The following is a 6,000-nucleotide window of genomic DNA, read 5'->3' as shown; positions in this document are numbered from 1 at the left end:
TGTGCAGATATAACTTGTTCTAGCCCTGGCTGGGGCAAAAGTCAGAGTCACTGAACTGGGGCCAGGATCAATACATGGATCTGTGGGTGTTGACCACGAGGGAGGCTTCTAAGACATCTTCCAGGCCCACCCTCCTTGCATTCAACCCAACACCCCAAAGCTTTGTGAGGGACAGTCCTCTGGCTGGACACCCTGAATGCCAAAGAAAAGGTTCCACACTGTGCCTTCTCCTGGCCTCCCAAGTTCATAGTTTTGAGGAATGCTGGAGCCACATTCCAAATTATCTCTGTCACAGCTTGTACTTGCAGGTTGGCCCTCCACATGATTATTTAAAAACCATTGTTACTAATTGTCAGGGAAATGCAAATTAAAACCACAGTGAGATACCACCTTACTCCTGCAAGAATGGTCATAATTTAAAAATTAAAAAAAAGATGCTGGCATAAATGTGGTAAAAAGGGAACACTTTTACACTGCTGGTGGGAATGTAAACTAGTACAACTATAGAAAACAGTATGGAGATTCCTTAAAGAACTAAAAGTATAACTACCATTTGATCCAACAACCCTACTACTGGGTATCTACCCAGAGGAAAAGAAGTCACTATATGAAAAAGACACATGCACACATATGTTTATAACAGCACAATACACAATTGCAAAAATATGGATCCAACTTAAATGTCCGTCAACCAACAAGTGAATAAAGAAAATGTGGTATATAGACACCATGAAATACTACTCAGCCATAAAGCAGAACAAAATAATGGCCTTTGCAGCAACTTGGATGGAGCTCGAGGCTGTTATTCTAAATGAAGTAACATAGGAACAGAAAACCAAACATTGTATGTTCTCACTTAGAAGTGAGATCTAAGCTAAGAGGATGCAAAGGTGTAAGAATGATATAATGGACTTTGGGGACTCAGGGGGAAGGATAGGCAGGGGTGAGAGATGAAAGACTACATATTGGGCACAGCGTACCCTGCTCAGGTGATGGACGGGTGCACCAAAATCTCAGAAATCACCTCTAAAGAATGTATCCATGTAACCAAAAATCAACTATACCTCCAAAACTATTGATTTTTTTTTTAAAAAAAACTATTGTTGCTCACACAATCATTTTCAAGGTTTGAATCAGCCTAGGGTTACCTACTTGTCAACTGCAAACCTCTCTTGAGCCAATAATATTTCCAATTTCCTTTTCTCCATTTCCTCCCAGAAAGCAGCCAGAAGAGGAATTATGTCTCTGAGGACATAATTATGCCCGCATAATGAACTGGAAGCCACCTCCGAGTGGTTTGGGTAAGACTCTGTGATGGTTAATACTGAGTGTCAACTTGATTGAATTGAAGGATACAAAGTATTGATCCTGGGTGTGTGTCTGTAAGGGTGTTGCCAAAGGAGATTAACATTTGAGTCAGTGGGCTGAGAAAGGCAGACCCACCCTTAATCGGGGTGGGAACCATCTAATCAGCTACCAGCATGGCTAGAATATAAACCAGGCAGAAAAACGTGAAAAGACTAGACTGGCCTAGCCTCCCAGCCTGTATCTTTCTCCCATGCTGGATGCTTCCTGCCCTTGAACATTGGTCTCCAAGAGCTTCAGTTTTGGGGCTTGGACTGGGTCTCCTTGCTCCTCAGCTTGCAGACAGCCTATTGTGGGATCCTGTGATTGTGTGAGTTAATACCTAATAAACTCGCCTTTAAATATATATACACATATATATCCTACTAGTTCTGTCCCCCTAGAGAACCCTGACTCATACAGGCTATAAAAGATTAGTTGTTCCGGCTGCACCTTTTCTATGCCTGACCCCTAGTGATCTGCCAGCTTCCTCATCTGAAAAATGGGGTGTATTAGTCCATTCTCATGCTGATATGAAGAAATACCAGAGACTGGGTAATTTATAAAGAAAAGAGGTTTAATTGACTCACAGTTCTGCAGGGCTGGGGAGGCCTCAGGAAACTTATAATCATGGCAGAAGGGGAAGCAAACATGTCCTTCTTCACATGGCAGCAGCAAGAAGAAAAGCTGAGCAAAAAGGGAAAAGGCCTCTTACAAAACCATCGGATCTTGTGAGAACTCACTCAATATCACAAGAACAGCATGAGGGTAACTGCCCCCATGATTCAATTAACTCTCAGTAGATCCCTCCCATGACACGTGGGGATACGGGGAACTACAATTCAAGATGAGATTTGGGTGGGGACACAGCCAAACCAAACCATAGCACAACTTCAGAGCACTGGTTAAGATTGCACTAGTTCCCTGGGACTGCCATACCAAAGTATCGTACCACAAAGTGTGTGGTATAAAACAACACCAATTAATTCTCTCTCAGTTCTGGAGGTTCAGTGCCCAATATCAAGGTGTTGGCAGGGTTGTGCTCCCTCTGAAGGCTCTAGGCGAAGATCTTTCCTTGCCTATTCCAGCTTCTGGTAGCCCCAGGTATTCCTTGGCTTGTGGCAGCATCACTCCAATCTCTGGCTTCAGTTTCACATGGCTGTTTTCTCTCTGGGTCTGTGTTTCATTTTCCCTTTTCTTACAAGGACATTAGTCATATTGGATTAAGGGCCCACTCCAATGACCTCATTTTAACTTTATTACAGCTGCAAAGTCCCTATTACCAGTGAGGTCACCTTCACAGGTATTGGGGATTAGGACTTCAGCATATTGAAGGGTATATTTTGGAGGGTACAATTCAACTCATAACAACAATTAGATGGCCCAGAGTAGGCCTTCTCATGATCAATAAGAAGGAGCAATTAATGCTGAACATCTAAGGTGCACCTTCTCCTGTACATGGTAATATTTCTGAAAGAGTATAGATCATAAGATGCATAAGTACACTGATTCATGCAGGGTTTTTCCCCTGAATATCTGTTATTAAATAGATGGTTCATCTCACATCTTAGAACTGTACAAGCACAGTATAAGTTGTTTTATAAGAAGACACAAAAAACCTCAACATGTCAATGATTGGTAGGAAAATGGGAATGTGGGTACCCACAGATAATGTCTGCAGATATTAGAAACTTGGAAAGAAATGGCCATTGTTTCTGCAGACACAAGTTGCCTGGTTTGAGGCAAGGGATGAGGAAGAACTGCTTTTTTGTCTGTGCCCTGTGACTGTCCAACATCAGCATTCATTTCATAACCATTGCCTGAGCACCTACTGCATACCGGGATCCAAGGATGCAGGGTCATAGTGGGGAAGCATCATGGGACTCTAGAACTGAGTCCTCCAAGTGCAGAGAGCTGAGAGAGCACACGCACAGCTGCCTGTAGGCAGAGTAGGGTGGTGGGAAGGGAAGGGAGGATGGTTGCAGACAACACTGTTCTCCAAAATGGTGCACCTGCCTCCACTCATTGACTTCTGTGCTTTTACAACTGTTGTTTACTCTGCCTGGAACCTCATTTCCTCTCTTCCTACCCTGCAATGTTATTTTTTCTTTCAGATTCAGCTCGGCGGTTCCCACATCCCCAGTGCTTATCGTGCACAATGCTGTGTTTTCATTATTCATATCTGTGTGTTCCCAGTGCCTTCCACAGCGCCCGGCACAAAGCAGACACTCTGGAAGATATCTGTCAGATGAATGCGACTAAAGGAGTGAAGGTTACAGCCTACCCAAGATGAAAGGATCCATTAGGGGAAGGCAAGATGAGGAAGAGTGCATTTGATTAGTAGGGCAGAGGGCCCCAGAGGAATGTGTCAGAAATCCAATGTGGAAACACAAAGGGAGAAAGACAAGCAGTGAGTGGAGATTCAAGAATGAGAGCAGGTTGGGAACAAGCAGAAAAAGGAATCATGTGGGCAGCTGGTTGGTGACCTTTGGCAAGCATGGGCCTTTTTGTCTGCCCCATGTGCTTGGCCACATGCACTTGACCTGGGCTTTGCATACACCGCACCCTGGAGGAATGTGGCACAGCTGGGAAGGCTTCCTGGAAACCCTGGCATCAGGAGAGGTCCAGAGAAGCAGCAAAGGGATGCCGTGGTGGTTTGCAAGCCCAGGCAAATGCTCCCCATTCTGCCTTCCAACAGGAAATGGCCCCTGCTTCCTTTAGTAGAAAGCTTGCTCCATGAGGGATGATAAACCACCCACTCCCAGGGCTACCCTGGGTAACAGGAGGTCCACTGGGGCCTTGGGATTGTCCTCCCTCCCTCTTCTCTCTCAGTAACTGTAGTTTGATACCTGAGGGAAGACTCCCTGAGGAGGTGGCTCCTTCTGGGCTCTGGAAGGCCATGGGGGTTGCTGCTAGTCCAAGCAGAACTATAGCTACTACCTCTGTGGTCCCTTCGGTTGCCTCCCCGCAATCTCTTCCTCCAGTTCTCCAAGCCCCTAAATCTAGCCCTGTATTTAACCAAATCCCTGTCTAGACTCCAGACCTACTCACCTCCCAGGGAGATCTCAATGTGCATCCAAGTTAGGCTAAAGTTGTCTGAAACAACAGATTCTGTCAGGAAGGGGGAGATTGCATTCTGCAGGTGGATTAATTCCCAGCATCTTCAGCAATTCTCTAACTGGTGGCATTCAAAGTGTGGACTTTAGGGAACCTAGAGTGGGGAATTCCAGACTGAGAAAGCCTTGCAGGCTGGCACCTCCATGTTTCCTGGCTAAAGAACTTGTCAATCTGACCTCCCAGAAGCTCTTTATAGTCCCATAGACCTTGCAGGGACTGGATCCCAGCAGGCCCTCCCTCCACTGGAGCAAGGGTGAAGCTGGTGTTGAGTTCGAATCTACTAATTCCACACTCTCTCCATTCTACTGCTGCAGCCAGGGAAGGAGCCTTGGTGGTGTGGAGAGCTGTTCCACTGCCATTTTCTTCCCCTATGGCAGGTCTCCCCAGTCCAAGTGTCTAAATGCACCAGGATTCTCTTCACCAGGGCCTTGCTCTTCAGAGGACAGCCATCCTATATCACCACATTGGAGCTAATGTGAATATTGAATTGGTCAAGCCACCAACTTATCAGAAGGGTGGTACAAATCCAAGTTAGTCTTTAAAACTATGGTCAGATATACACTAATGCTTCTGGAACACTGTAACCTAAGCCCACCCCAAAGTCACAAGAATATGCTTTCTGGCTTATTTGGGGGTCATGCTTTTTCAATCCAGAGCCATTTCTTGCCTTTGAGTGAAGAACACTGGGAGCCCCTAGTAAGATAGCCCTGGAATTTTGTGGCAAGTCAAGAAAAAGATAAAGTCAAACTCTGCTAGTGGAGAAGATGTGGGTGTCATCTTCTCCACTAGTAATACTTACTCTTGATATGTCACCTTTCTTCTGAGAACGTAGAAACATTTCATAAGCGGTAATTAAGCTTCCCAACAATCCTGGTGCCTGCATATGGCCCAGGATCTTTCTCTAATGTCAGGATCACTTGTGGGTCTGTCTACACAGGTCATTGAGGCTTTGGACCTCCATTTAGGGTGGGACACTGAGTGAGGGTTCTGAAGTGAGCAGCGGGTTGTCAGTAGGGTCTTTTGCACTTGCTGGAGAGAGGACCAGATGGACATCTGGTTTCTGGCTTTTTTTTTCCCCAGTAGCGTACCGGGCTGGGCTTCTAGAAGCAGTCCAGGTAATTCACCTCTTGAAGACTGGGGATGTAAGGCCTCGAGAAAGTCCAGTTCTTCCTGTATTTCCTCACAGACAGGTTCGTATGTTCCTCTTGGCAATTTACCTTGTCAGAGCTAAAGAACACACTGACAAGTAATTTGTGCATCAGTGCCCTGTTGCCTTTGCTAGATAGCTTCTAGGGCCTGGTCAACTCTGGAAGAACTGCTAAAACTGAACTTGTGGGCCTGTAGAGCGGTGGTTCAGCTCCAGGACTCCCTGAGATCTCACTAAAATAGCATCTGCCCTCAAGGATCTGGACTCTGAGAAGCCTGCCTGGTCTCTATCTATGAAGCTCTTGAAAGGACAACGGTGCCTGTTATTCAAGTGTCTGAACTGGCAGACCATCTTCTCATGCCTGCTTGGGGCAAGGTCACTGGTAATGAAGA

This window comes from Papio anubis, chromosome X, assembly GCF_008728515.1.
Source record: "Papio anubis isolate 15944 chromosome X, Panubis1.0, whole genome shotgun sequence".
NCBI classification, from domain to species: domain Eukaryota; kingdom Metazoa; phylum Chordata; class Mammalia; order Primates; family Cercopithecidae; genus Papio; species Papio anubis.
This window is presented reverse-complemented; position numbering follows the sequence as displayed.